Source organism: Lytechinus variegatus, chromosome 13, assembly GCF_018143015.1.
Source record: "Lytechinus variegatus isolate NC3 chromosome 13, Lvar_3.0, whole genome shotgun sequence".
NCBI classification, from domain to species: Eukaryota; Metazoa; Echinodermata; class Echinoidea; order Temnopleuroida; family Toxopneustidae; genus Lytechinus; species Lytechinus variegatus.
In genome coordinates this window covers 33,238,749-33,254,321 of record NC_054752.1, presented here as the reverse complement: position 1 = coordinate 33,254,321, position 15,573 = coordinate 33,238,749, and positions in this window count along the sequence as shown.

The following is a 15,573-nucleotide window of genomic DNA, read 5'->3' as shown; positions in this document are numbered from 1 at the left end:
CCTTTAAATGCATTATTCATTTAAGTCAAGGAGACGGCATTGGGATGGCAGAAACGGCATGAGTACGTTAAAAAATTATGTATAGACTCCACGAGCGTATCTATAACGGCATTAACATTGTAACAAATCACAAACACCTCCAACCCCCTCGGTAAAATTTGTTCTTTCTACAATGCTAATAAAAGTTGATAGATTGATTGAAGCTCCCCATTCTGTCAAGACTTCAATGTAATCATCGTATCAACTGCCATCATAATCATCTTCACTCATTATAACAGTATGACATGCATCATTAATTGTACAAGGCTATCGATGGTCACAGCTGTCTATAGATGCATGTCTATATCGCTATGTGCTGGTCGGTCAAGAAAGGAAGGGGTGGGCTTTTTTGTTGTTGTTTCTTGTAAATTATTTTTCAGCTAACAAAAAGTATGTATATAATAGGAACATATATAAATCAATAAACATGTATTCCTAGATAACATAATTATGAATCAATAAAGAAAATCTTTCAGAATGTTTATTCATTGCTTTAAATGTATAATGTTCAATATCTCACAAAACAAAATGTTTTTTTTTATAACAGATCATCAAATATAGTGTGATCCGAAAGAGAGAGAGAAAGAGGGAGGAGGGCTTATATGGTTTGTAAGCGCATCAATATGAAGATGCATAGGTGGGTTGAAAAAAAGGCCGGTGTAGCGACAGATCTGGTTCCACCGGCGGATACGGTATCCGGCGGCATGTATCGTTCTTAATGGCAGATACAGTTCTTTATTCGGAATCATATCTTATTATCTATTTTGCTATTACTAGATAAATGCAAATGTTTGGTTCTATATAATTCTAAAGTAAATGGGTACTATGTGCATACAGATCGAGAAACGATAGCAAGAACGGTATCTGCCGAAGAGAAATTGGTTCTGAATCCGCCGAAGTTGGAACATGATCCGCCGGTATAGTGTTCCTAGAACCGTATCTGCCTAGCACCGGATCCGCCGCTACACCGTAAGGGAGACAGATCAAACAAAGATGGCGGTGGGCAGAGAGAGGGAGACAAAGAAGGAAGTATAGGATACACTCTAAAAACAAATCAGTCAAAAATGAGTAGTTAATAGGGTCAGCTGGTTGCAATTGTTATGTCATATTTGACTATTTTCTAGTCATATTTGACTAGGACGCAGTTATTGTTGACCAGAATATAATTATGTCAGAAATGTTACTAGATATATCAGTTGCACCCAGCTGACTACTGTTCTAGTCAATTTGACTGATTTGTTTTAAAAGTGTAGAGATAGGGATACAGGGTGCCAGAGAGATAGAAGATGAAAGGGGGTGGAGAAAAAAGGGTAAAATAGATAGATAGATAGATAGATGACAGAGAGAGGGAGAGAAAGTGAGAAATGTGAAGAGGCAGAAAAAGAGATGGCTAAAAGGAGTAACAACGTTAATAAAAATAAGAAAAGGCCATGAAAATTATCTTTAGTAAAAAAAAAAGGTAAAAGTAGGTGGTGGGGAGAGTAGGGGAATGGGGGTGGTAAAGATAAAGAGAAAGCAAGAGAGAGAGTTAGAGATAAAGAAAAGAACGACAGGAAGAAGACAGATACAGAGGCTGAGGATATATGGGAAATAGAGAGAGAGAGCGGAGGGAGATTAATAGAAGCTGGATATTCGACCTACATTGTAAGCACACCTTCCTGTCATTATGTAATTACGCTCTTTAATAGGAAGAGACAATATTGATTTTGACTCTTTACTTTCCCTCGACGAAGAGGAGGTCTTTGTGGTAAAAAAAAATATAGGGCTCTGGTAACAGATACGGGGAGGCACAGGAGGCATGTACTCCCCCACCCCCATTGATAAAGATTGTGCCTTTCCGTAAATTGAGATGTGATCTCCTTTTCGAAGTGAAATACCAAATTTTGATTATTAGATTTTGAATGGAAACTGCGTTCTGAGTAGAAAAATATTCATATTTTGCTTGTCAGACCTTTTTAGAGAAATGACCATCGTTTGGGTGGTGAAAATTTCCCATACCCTCCCTCCATTTCAAGGGGGGGGGGCGATATTGATGAGACAAATTTCGTCTTTTTTGGAGAGAGCCCCCCCCCCCACCTTTTGTGCATGCTAAAAATGTTTTAGATTAAAAAAAACATGTGTAACCCGCCATTTATGAAAACCTGGATCTACCCCTACTCTAATTGGAAGAGCTCGTGGAAGAGCCGTGGTGTAGTGGTTCTGACTCTCGCCTTTTAAACAGAGGGTCGTGTGTTCGAATCCCACCGCGGTCTAGCGTCCTTTGGCAAGGCGTTAATCCACACTTTGCCACTCTCGACCCAGGTGCTAAATGGGTACCCGGTAGGATGCGAAAGATATTGTATGGTTGATTTTGCCAGCGCCATAATGTGGCTGCGATGAATGCAAGGAATGCTCCCCAGGGAGTGGAAATTGTGCACGTTTCGTGCTTGATTGAAATGAATCCAATGACCGGGGTAATAATATGCTGTAACGCGCTTTGGGCCACTCTGGGAAAAGCGCTTTATAAAAATTGGCTATCATTATTATTATTATTCCAACAGAATCTAACTTGTAACACAATAAATGGATGGAGGGAGAGATGCAGCATCGGAAAGTGATGAGTCAAATCGTTGATTTGACACTCGTCCCTGAGATTGTTGGTTTTCACCACACGATGTAAAATACACTGTTGGGCGTGTGAATATGAGTGGGTACGGCTTAGGTGCTTCTCTCCTCAAATGATATCATAAATATCGAGTAAAAAGTCTTTGTATTCTCCTGAAAACCCCCCCAAAAAAAAAATCCTAGCTTTTTTTACAAGCCAAAACAGAAGTTATTTTTCATTCATCCATATAGGAAATTTTCCGCTTGCTCGTTTAACTATCCTGTAAATTAAAAAAGTATACTTTACTATAGAAACCATAACTTAGCCAACTCATATTGTTTGTCCCATTATAATGCGCCTTAGAAATTTCAAATCTTATGGCCTTTATCATTCATAACGATTATGTCCAATCGCACAATGCATTTTAAGTGAAACATACATTAGCTATTTTCACATAGGATATTATAATGGATTAATATTACATTATTTTGAAGGTCCAAAAGAGGTTTATTGCCCACTCTGAAAAAAAAGAAAATAATCGAAAACCCCTCTCCATCCATGATGATGATGTTAGATCAAATTCCTCATAGAGAAGATCGCCACGATGATAAGCGCTTTGATCTGACAACACAAACCACCATCAATAAACTTGAAGACCTGTGTTTTATCTCCTGAATCTTAGGTAGATCTTAAATCATTATTTTCAAACATTCTACAATGTAAGCAAACAACAGTCAAATAAGAGTTGATCAATCATCCAATTCAAAGCGATGACACCCCCCCCCCCCCCCGATGTTAGTCGTAATGTCATCTCTAATTAAGTACATCAAATAGGTTAAAATTGATATTGTGCACGACTCGACGCTCGACTGGTGACCTGCATGTTCTTGACTTTTATGCAAATAAGATATCTCACAATGTGTCCTATTAAGCACTATTATAAGGCACAGTGGGAATGAACTTCATAATAATCATAATCATTAGAAACATAATGTTCAGATGCTATCAACAACATATCGATTTACAAATTCCTGTTTCCAACTTAAGCTGATGGGAATTCAGAAGACTGAAAACCTTAGATTCAATCAATATCGTAAAATAATACCTAACATACGAAAAATATACTAGTATCGTATTGCGTGTACCGTATTGCTTTGTGTTGTCTTATTAAATTTCATCAGAGATCCGCATTTCTTGCATTATGAACAAAAGATGCTCTCATGTTATATTCATTGGAGTTTGATTTTATTACGATGATCGTTTGTGCAGTCATATGGATGGAATCGAATGAACGAGATTATAATCTTGTCAAACTTCGGGTGGTACCATCAGACAATATAGGATGCGCATAGTGTTCCTTTCCATTAGGGAAAAGAAAAAGTACAACATTAAAAGAAAACAGATAGTATTAAAAAAGGGAGGTCTAGATCGGAGGATTATAATACCACTATTTTTATTCAAAAATAAATGATGACGTCGATGTTATTCATCTAGCCCCGATCAAAATACCCTGGCTTTGCCCCTGTGTCAATCAAGTGACTTGTCAATTTGTGGCGGAGAGGCAAAGGCGGCGAGCTTCTCATTATGTGAAATATTTATCTCATACCTATGATGTAAAATTACTGGTTATATTAAATATCATCGCTATCGAATATTTACAAAGAAGGTATTACCTAAACATTACGTTCACACGAGTAACAGTGTAACATTACGCAAATTGCTTTCACTTTTACGACCCGCCGCTATTCCCACGGTTAAATTGATCTTTGGGGAAGAAATTTAACTATTTGTTCATCTTTTTCATCCATGCATGAAACAGTCACAAAATCGAATTAAACACGTTGTCGAATGTTCATTCCGTTCATCCATATGGAACGTCTTCGTAAAAAAATGTCGAATCATATATTTTGTCATGTTTATCAAAGCCTATATAGACTGATGTAAAGCCTATAAAATGAAAGTATCACACTAACTGGTAAAAGTCAGTTATGAATTCTGTATCGCATCTCAAGCAGATACTGAAGAAGAAATATAAGATAATGTTGAAGGAGTAGAAGCAGAGGAAGAATGAGGGGAGTAGGAAAAGAAGTTTGAGGAGAAACAATAGAGAAAAGGAATGAACAGCAACACGAACTGTAGGAGTAGATAAGAGGGAGGAAGAAAGGGAGGAAGAAATTGAGAAGTCGAAGAAAAAAAAACAGGAATAAGAAAAGGAAGGGAGTAAAGGGCGCAAAGGGTTGAGTGAACTGGTAATTGATAATACACGCACCTTTCCAAACTTGTTTACTAAAATGAGAGTTAGACTTGTGAGGCAGCCTCACTTTGAGTCTTCAATAGTATTGGGAACATGTTTTATTATATAAAAAATGATTGATCGTTGTTGGGAAATATATATACGACTATTTCTCTCGATGCTAGCGTCATGGGGAAAACACTTTTAGCAGGCGTATGGAATAATCTTTCAAGTTTTAAGGTCATTGCTATGCGTATGAACTTGTTTATAGTAAATTATATAGAGACGAAAAGTAATCAATATTGATTAAATGATTAAATCCTAATAAGTAATTATACTTGTCTTAATGAACCTAATTACATGCATAAAATGAGTGCGTTGTTGGTTTAAATTTGCCTTTGTCATGCATACGTGTACGTATACGTTGTTATTCTCATATTAAGCCAAGGCATTCATTAAACCTGTAATTTGCAGTCCCGCCGCCGTGTAATTACAAACTCTAATCACTCTGAATCCATAATGTATGAAGCCTATTAAAATCATTGCCTTCTTTTCCTGAATCAGTTTTACGGCTTCTTCCCATTCATAGAGGTATCCATACATATTGTAATTAATACATGTACATGATAGCCATTTCGATTTTCACGTTTATTATAGTAGTTAAGTGCTACGAAAGTGTGTCTATTATAGTCTTCTTCGTCCTCACATGCAAATTTGTTGAATCCAGCCACTCCCCTTCCATTTTTATACAATAAACGTGTGCTAGCAGAAAAAAATCTTTGTGATTTTTGGCACGGTCAGCCCCCATCCCTCGCTTTCCGCCACTTCCGAATCCTTTCTCCATCGTTAACTTAAGATCAAAACTCCTGCGGGTGATATTTCTTGTATAGGGAAGGTATTATTATTGTATATTGTTTCAATCAAATAAAAGACCAAACACTTGACTTTGACTGAGAAGAATGAAAAAGGTCAGCAAACTACAACGCATCTCGGAAGGTTTGCAGGGTGCCCCGAGTACAGTTGTATATAAAGCTAAAGTACGGTGAACTCTTGATCCAAGAACTATTTTCTTACTCATTGATTGCAAGATTCAAAGAGAACCCCCCCCCCCTCATGAAATTTCATCATGTTGATGCATTCATATTTCATAAAATGAAATTTTTTTAAACACAAAAAAAAGGAAGAAGAGGAAATCATCATTTATCTCCAGCAGTAAAGTGAAATGATTGAAGGCTTTTCACTTTCGCCATTGCATTCCATTAACATGATAAACTTTCTTAGACGAAGTATTATCTCATTGGAAATGAATTCGTATTGGACACAAACATATTGGAAATTCTCTTTCTTTTAATCACAATTGCATCAGGGCCCTTGGCATGATTTTGAAGAGGGTTGGTCGGGTGCTTCATCACCACCATAACATCCGCTTGCCAGGGCCATGCATTCATTGAATTATGTTCTATTTCTGGGAAGTATAACATAAAATAATAAATATTAGTTTGATAATAAACACCTGTAGGCCTTTATCTCTGATCTCTTTCTTGTTTTTAATCGTAGGCTTAGAAAGTGCATTGCTGATATTCTTATTGATCTAGGTTTCATGGTAAAGAATGGTGGGAGATTGGGTACATCTGAAGCATTAATAACTTATCCACTCTAGACATGCATTGATGCGAAATGATTTCAGCCATTAACCTTTTGAAGCAACCATGGACATGTGATGATGAAGAGAGTAACTTACCGCCTAGGCCTCTGCGGGCGAACCGTAGATTCGTTGCCCCCGTCCCGGTTGGGTAGACAGCCAGCAGGAACGCTGTAATGCTACTAATCCACACGGAAAGATGGAATCCTTTCATCGTAGCCGGTGCAGTATATTAAAGAATGAGAGGATGTTTCAGCGCAGCCACCATTCACTGCAGGGCGAGGAATTGATCAAGATTTCTCCATACAGCTATCTTCGGTAGATATGAAACCCTTAACCAGCCGCCAAACTTCCACGATTATCCGTCCTTCGCTTAGCTTCTACCGTATTATCTCTCCTTGAAAAAAGGCAAATGCTTTCAGTTTATCGTTACGTTAATGAATGTGCGCAGACACCAGTACGCACGCAGGTGGAATTAAATCTTGGTAAACAAACGCTTGCAATACGACGAAAACGCGGGAATGCGATTTTGGGGGGTCTAAATCGTCTGGCAGCCATTTAGTGATCTGTGGAACATAATTTTCTGCTCTCTCTTCTTCAACTACATCGCTGCCAAACATGTGTCCGATTGGATTGAGATTTCTTGTTCTGGCCGGGCCAGCAGAAGCCAATGAACTTTTTCACTATTTCTCTCTCTCTCTCCCTCTGATTCTCCTTTCCCCGTACTCTACTTAAGCCTGTTTTATGCGAGACTTGTACTGGGACTGGCTGATCAATTAGCTTATAAACTCAGGCATACAGTTGATCATCTTCATCGTCAGGTTCTTATCTCGACGAGGATAAGCGCTAAAAGGGTCCGTGTGATAAAAATGCCGTGTTTATCAGCGATGTTAATAACACAGCCGGGGACACACGCGCATAAAACAAGAGCGGGAAAACGCCTCTAGTAAGAGAGTGTCGTCTGCTTAATAGAAATCCAAGTCCCTTGATAAAAGCACCGGATTCTACTTTTGCAGAGAGCATGGTCGAAATGATTCGAATCGGCGGGGGACCACAAAAGGGAAACACAAACAATTATATTTAAAAAAAAATCATTATATTACAAGTCACTAACCTTTAGAGAAGTATTTGGTGAATATACGGCTTATGCAGCGGGGTTTATTTTTTTCATTGTGGATTGACTTGAATCTTTTCGATAGATTTTGCATTTTCTTTTCCCCGTATCCATTGGTAGCCATCGATATTGACGATTTGACCTTTAAAATACTTTGTCAAATTCTCTGACTCTGATTTAAACAAAAAGGGATAATGACGACTATCTACATTAGTAAAACTGAAGAGAATGAGGGGGAGGATATTAAAAAACGATTTGAAATAAAATAATGATATAAGAGTGGAATGATAATTGTGGATGAAAATTAAAGCTCGTGTAAGAAATTTAAAAAATAAGAAAAATAAGAAAATGGTCGATATACATAGAAATGAATTAGGAAAGAAGTATGACAAGAAAGAAAATAAGATGGAAAGATAGAGTGATGGACGGAGAAAGAGGGTGGATGGGAGGAAGAAGGGTAAAAAGCGGCAGCATAGAACACAATGGTCAACTTATTAATCTTCATATAAAATCTCGCAATTGACATTCTGCTATAAATCTTATTCATGTGAAATTTCTTCACTCACATCCGTTTTATTATGCATACATCGCTTATGCATGTATTATGATTTTACTTTAGTCGAAATAAAATGATGCAAACATAAAAGGGGTTTATTGTTAATTATTTTAAATATCACATTGTTTGAAAGGTCTGTCGGTCATAAGGAGACCTTATCACAAATCTTGAAAACAAAAACGTTGCATTATTAAAGGAGAACACATACACCCAAAGGCATATAGTAATATCATATCGTCCATGTCTGTGATATAGGTTATAAGGTTCCTGACCTATATACAAACGGTTCACCAAATCTAAAGTACGACCAAGCATAATGATGACAGGGGGCAACGGCTGGAGACTGAATCATTATCTGCTTCTGTAAAGCTACACTCATGACAGTCAAATCAGAAAAACTGACTCATGTGACCCGTTCATAAAATCTTGTTACAATAACAAATTAGCAATGACAGGCAATAACAGTTTTAAGCTACTGAAATCATTTGGTTTGATCGCGTGGTAGCAAGCGCGGATCCAGTGGGGGGGGGCACATGGGGCACGTGCCCCCCACCCCATTTGATAAGCAAAATAAAAAATAAAAATGTAATGTAAAAATGCCATTACAGAGGTGTGCCCCCTCTTAGAAATTGAAGACCTTTTTTTTGCTTGTCATTTTTTTTCGGGAATTGTCACAAATATCCGGCTCCGAAAACTTTGCCCCCCTTTTTTTGGCAAATCCTGGATCCGCCCCTTGGTGGTATTGAAGTTGTTACAGATATTGCACATTTGCTATTATCTCTGTGAAACGGCACCCAGATCCACCAAACATTTTAACCAATGGCCGACCATTGGTCGGTCATGGGGAGCATGCTTTCATGAAAGAAAGGACGTTTTATCCGTCAAGTCCCATTTTATCTGACAGTTACCTTAGGAACAGTGCCTCTCAGCCAATCAACATCAGGAGAAAATGTCAGATCTGACAACTTGTCGGATGAAATGTTGAAGAAATGCTCTCCTGGAGTCAGTTTCGTTGGTATGACTGTTTTCTATTAAAAAGAAAGATGACGTCACAATTAGGCCACGCCCCTTGCTATATTAAGATGCCTCTTTGTGGGCGGGATATATTTGTCGCATACAGAATCTTCTTCTGTGACTGTTAATGTTTTCTTTTCAATCATGATGACTATATATTTACCAGTGATAATAATTTGTGTTACTCCGAATATCGCATTTTTAGGATTACGGTCCATAAAGAAAGTTTTGTATGCGAGGGTCTTCTTGTATTGTTTTGTTTTCTCTGACGTCAAATGCAGTGGGGATAATCTTACAAAGCCCAATTTAGAACTGCACATCAGCCCTGAAAATCTAATCATGCAATTACAAAGTTAATGTTCGATTCTTTAAATAACTTTTCTGAACACTTCCAGCCTTAATTGTTTTGTTTTTGGTTTCAATGGAACCATTGTAGGAAATTGGCAATCACCGTCTTATCCCCCAACGGACACAGCAAAATTTTGATAATGATCATACAAAATTTATAAAGCGCTATATGCGGAAGTTTCAAAGCGCTACGAATGAAAAAAAAAAGAAAGAAGAATAATATGTGCAAAATATCTTAGTAAAAGAACAACAGAGAGAGAAACTGAAAGTGAAAACCTCATTATACAAAAAATAATTATACGTACAAATACAGAGTTAATCCGTGAAATATACAACTTGAATGCAACGGCGATAATTACGTGAGTCAATTCAAATGATAAGAACATAATCCGACTTAAAACACTTAACTCAAATTTGATTCTCTTTATGTCATCTTGTCCCCTAACAAATTTTTTGATGATAGTAAAAATAGAGGGTAGTTATAGTTCTATGTGCGCTTTACAATTAAGGGTAAACAAAAAAGTGAATATGTAAAAGGATAGTAAAATGATTTATCAATTATAACAATAATAAAATGATACTCTAAAATGTAACATAATGTAACACAAAATAGCAAAGAAAAGGCGCAACTTGTGTATATGAGCGTAAACCCTAAACTTTCCTTGCAACGCCCGTGCTTTGAGCTAATTAATCAACTGCTTGTTTTTTTTTCTCTCTCATCTGTAAATTAAAAGGATTGTCCACCCTGACGTCACGTTGATTTTGATGAAAGGCAAAAAATAAGAGAAATTAATGAAAGAGTTTTTTTTTCCAAAATATAAGAAAATAAGCTCTAAAAAAAATAATTCATGTTCACATGAATGATAGCAGCTCCCACATAAAAATACATTAATGGTTAATTTGAAATAGTACAAGACTATTGAATCGGATTTTCTTTTTATTGAATAGGCGTAATGAAATCTTGTTTTCGATATTATGAGTGTAAAGACATGTAAAATCATTTTGTATTTTTTTGCGCGGCGGAAATGTGATTTCATGGAATTCATAGATGACGTGGACGAGGTGTGTGTGCTGGCATGTGACGTTACACAATACAAATTTTAAAATGCAGAACTCTGATATGTCATTTGATTTTCGCCATAAATACATCTACGCTATGTTTATCTCATTTTCTGACTTTATTCAACCCATTTTGATAACAAAGAAAACCAACTCTTCATGACATGTATACGAGGTCTAATTAAGCAAATTAGTAGCGTGTTCCGTATGCGTTATCATTGAGTATAGCGGGATGGAATCTTTGCGGGACAATGTCGAGGAGTTAATTGCACAGGAAATTCTAAACGACCGTAAAGTGGCAGCTTTCCAAGAGCCAGATTGCGTAATACTAGTATAACAATTAATCAACGGGGAATTTCATTACAGCGTAGATCAAGGTAATTCTAATTAGGTATCTTATGTCAGAGTGGAAAAACGATATAAACGTGTGTAGATATTTTTTTTATAAACCAGCTAAAGATAACAGACAAGGGCGCCGGAAGCGGGGGGGCAGGGGGGGCACTTGCCCCCCCAAAGAAAATTTTGGGGGGGCAAAACGAGATTTTGCCCCCCCAATTTTCCCCCTAAAAGTAGAAAAATGATATTATTTAAGGACAAAAGTAAACGATGAAGGCACTTTTCTGCCTAAGAATTGTCATTTCTTTTGTCAAAAATGAAAAAAAATCGCCCCTGACGGGGCAATTACACATCATAGTAAGCCTTGCGTCTTTTGACGAACATGTCCCTCTGTGAAACATACCTTTGATAAGCCCCTTTTCCATCTTATTACAGTGTGATAAACAAGACCGCTGAAAGACCTTTGAAAGACCATGAATTTTGGTTGATCTTTCAGAGGTCTCTCAATGAACCTACAATGGTCTTTGAGGTCTTACGCGACTCCTGACCAATCTTTCAGTGGTATTCGTGGTCTTCATGGGCTCCAAAACTTCTTGAAACGGTTCAAAACAGTCTTACAACGGTCTTACAGGAAAATTGTCTTTCAGTGGTCTTTCAGCAGTCTCTCAAGATTTTTGCGGAGATCACTGTAAGACTCATGAGAGATCATTGAAAGATCATTGAAAGACCATTGAAAGACCAGGCAAAGTCCATGGAAAGAATTCTGAAAGATCACTTATTGCATAAAAAAATCTCTGAAAGACCATTGAAAGATCTCGAGAGGACTAGTCTAAGACCAGTACGACAAGAAATATCCAACTAGTCTTTCAGAGTTCTTTGAGGGGTCTTTCTGAGCCATTCCACAGAGTCGACAAATTTCATTGATCTTGAAGACCGCTGTAAGACCTCACCAATCTTTCAATGGTCTCCGTTCTGTGGAATGGGGGCCTATATTAGTATTAATGAATACATTTCAGACTAAAACCGAATGGCAAATTTGCATGCTGTGTCGGCTAACAAACGCGCGGTCGCCCAGAAACGCTCAGACCGGGGTGGTGTTTCATAAATATTTTCGTCCGACAAGTTGTAAGATCTGACAACTTTCCTGTATTCTGATTGGTTGAGAAGCATTGTTACCATAGTAACTGTCGGATAAAACGTCCTACAAGTCCTTTCATGAAACGCTCCCGGACCTGGGGAGTGTTTCATCCGACAAGTTGTCAGATCTGACATCTTTCTCTGATGTTGATTGGCTGAGAGGTACTGTTACTATGGTAACTGTCGGATGAAATGGGACTTTTCAGATAAAACGTCCGACAAGTCCTTTCATGAAACGCCCCCCCCCCCCCCCCCCCCGATATCACCAACGCGCGTGAACGCTAGTTACTCGAGCAACATATGGAATCTGAAAATAGCTGTAAAACCGAAAAGTTTAAAGAGTTATAGAGGATTGAGTAGTTGCTTATTTGATAAATGAGAAGATGCTATCATTCGGCGAATGGAGTGCAGAGCAGGAGTACTCATCTATCAACTAATCAAGCCTCTTCTTCAACCTTTTCTGGTTTACTGTCTTTATCAGGATTACGCTCATTTGAACAAAACATTACTCGACTTTCACTGTCTACTTCCTCCTATCAATTTCAATTCTTCCTCTATCCACTTTTTCTCTTTTTTTTTCGAAAACTCCACATGGTGTACCGTCAACCACATCCGCTGTTGGAATGTAATTGTTTTCTTCTAAATAATGTTACATAATGTACATTATGAACTGCCGTAGTTTGTTAGTTCATGATTATTTACCAATGAATATTTCCAGGAATTCGATATTCATCATTTCCTAGTTATGGTCACATTTTCCCCAGAAAATATGTAAAGAAAAAAGAAGATTTTGAAGGGGTCATCCAAAAGTGCTTCCCAGCCATACAAAACATGCCAAAGGAAACACATAAATTTTCAGAAAAGTTTTAAATTGTTAGACAATAATTAAGCAGGTCATATTTCTTTTTCCTCCAGTTACAAAATATGAAACGTTTTGCCTATGTATGTATAATCAGGGACTCTCTCCAATGCTGAGGTCAGAAATGATTTAAATAGAATGGGTATTTAAGCGCTTATCGTCTTCTGCCACGTCAGAACACCCGCCATTTTGAATTTAAAAAGACATTCATTGGAATGTATTTTGTTTCTGTTGTTACGCTTCTTCTGCTTCTTCTTCTCGCGTCGTCCGTGTATGTAAATGTACATAAATAAATATTTCTGAAAGGATATTGCATGAAAAATGTAATTTCTGGTATTTTGAGTCAATATAAGCGTGTTACGTAATTAAATTGATCAGACACGAAAACCACATTCCGAATTAAGTGATCGTTTTGCGCGTAGATTTCATAGGTTCTCATAAACTCTGAGTATAGTCTTTCGTAGTGAATTCTATGTTTAATTCTCAAGAAATTTATTTTTGAATTCTCTTAGAAACGTAACTTTTAAACTCCATTTTTACACAAAGTCCTTACCGTGGGGGGGGGGGGGGTCACACGCCCTCTACCGCTCGATCGCTTCGGTATCTCACGCTGTCAAAAATATTGTGTCCCCTTCGGGATTTTGCCCCCCCCAAAACTGAAAGTGTTCCGGCGCGCCTCATAACAGAACTTCTAAATTCGCAAAGCTTCGAAATCTATGGTGGCGTATATACGCTGCCACTACATAATCGTGTGGTGACAGCTTTCTGGCTCAAGACATATTCATAGAGTCGCTGATGTGTTACACCATCGTATCTCAAAATTAAACATTTTGAGTGACAGCGCCACAGTTAGTTTATATCTTTGTGGACAGCTACGATCAAGAAAATGTGTTTTAGAAATAATTAAGGCAATGGATAGAACCTCGTATCATTTGAAAACAGTCTCCTGCATCCCGCAGAGAACTTTTTCGAGGCAGAAGAATATTGGTACTTATCATGGATATGAATGGTCACAACTGAAGAACACCCAAGTTGCCGATTATATGTATAATATTTGACAACTTATTAAAATTCCTTTCTTTATTATTTATTTATTCGTTCATTCATCCATCCATCCATTCATTTATTTATTATCATAATTATTACTATCATATATATATTATTATTATTTTTTTTTTTTGGGGGGGGAAGATGGGGGGTTAGATTATACCATTAACATGGTATTTCATGGCTACGACTTAAGCTTTGTTGCGATTGAAATTTTCATAATACGCAGGGGCGTGTGGGGGGAGGGTTGTCTCGCCATTCTCTCCCTTAGGTCCGTGAATAAAAATCTCAACAAATCGCCGCGCGTGGACTTCAAATCACGAGTTGTAAGCTAAGCCTGGGTTTCACTTGAATTGGTCAGGCGCCCTCTCCAGAATGGGTACATACACGCAGCATCACGGCATTCCCTAATAGACGGAGTGAACATTTGGATGCAGCACCCCTCCCACCACCACCATCCTCCCCTCCCCATCATCATAATCATAGTACGCTGTCCTCTTCCGTCACCATTTGCATATCCTCTCCAAAACCACAATCAGAACCATTCACTTCATAATCACCACCATCAATTAACTTCATTATCATCAAGATGATCAGTTTCTTCCTCAGTCATCTTGATCATTATTTTAACCACTGCTATTTGCTATCGCCTTATCAACATCCATACCATCATTACCCCTTGACAACCAAATCATTGTCGTCACCACCAATGCCTCCGGACTCGTACTCATTACTGCATCCTGTCAACATCACCACCACTCTCATAATCATCATCACCATCACAATCATCAATAATCATGTCATCACCATCACCATCATCATCATCATCACCATCATCATCATATAATCATATCATCTTTCTGGGGGGCGTTTCATGAAATGACTGGTCAGATGTTTATCAGACAGTTACCATAGGAACAGTGCCTCTCAACCAATCAAAATCATGGAAAGATGAAAGAAAATATTTATGAAAACGCTCCCCAGATCATTCATCCTCATACCCATTCCTCCTCCTCCTCATCACATGTGTTTGAATGAATAGTGCCTCCCAAACCATTAAACAGAGACTCTTCATGCACACATGTTCCAGTCATAATAAATTGAATATTTTACTTCATATTTCAATAAACACTTTTAAAAGTACATTTCTAATAACACCACATCATGGTTGGGGTTACAAATAATCAGAGAGTGCATGTCCATTAAACACACAAACCAACATGGTTTTGAACTATTATAACAAGTTCTATTTGGTTTTTAGAGATACCGGTAAACATTAAACTATTTAAAATGCATGTTCACCCAAAATGTTTTGAAAGCAAACGACACAGATACATGTGCCAAAATATTTCATTTGTATAGTAGTGAAGTCATATTTGAGACCACTTGAATAGAAGGATGACCGGTCTGTTGGACCACACGTTTGGTTACCCTTGGACAGGTTTCTCAATTGGAACATGCAATACAGAAACCTGCCCAGAAAGACCGCCTGTTACAAATTAACTTTCCTAGATATCCTACAGTTTTCATTGATATTTGGTACAATGAGTAAATGTCACCAAAAAAATGTATATATTTTCATAATTACTTTTTTTTATGTTCCTT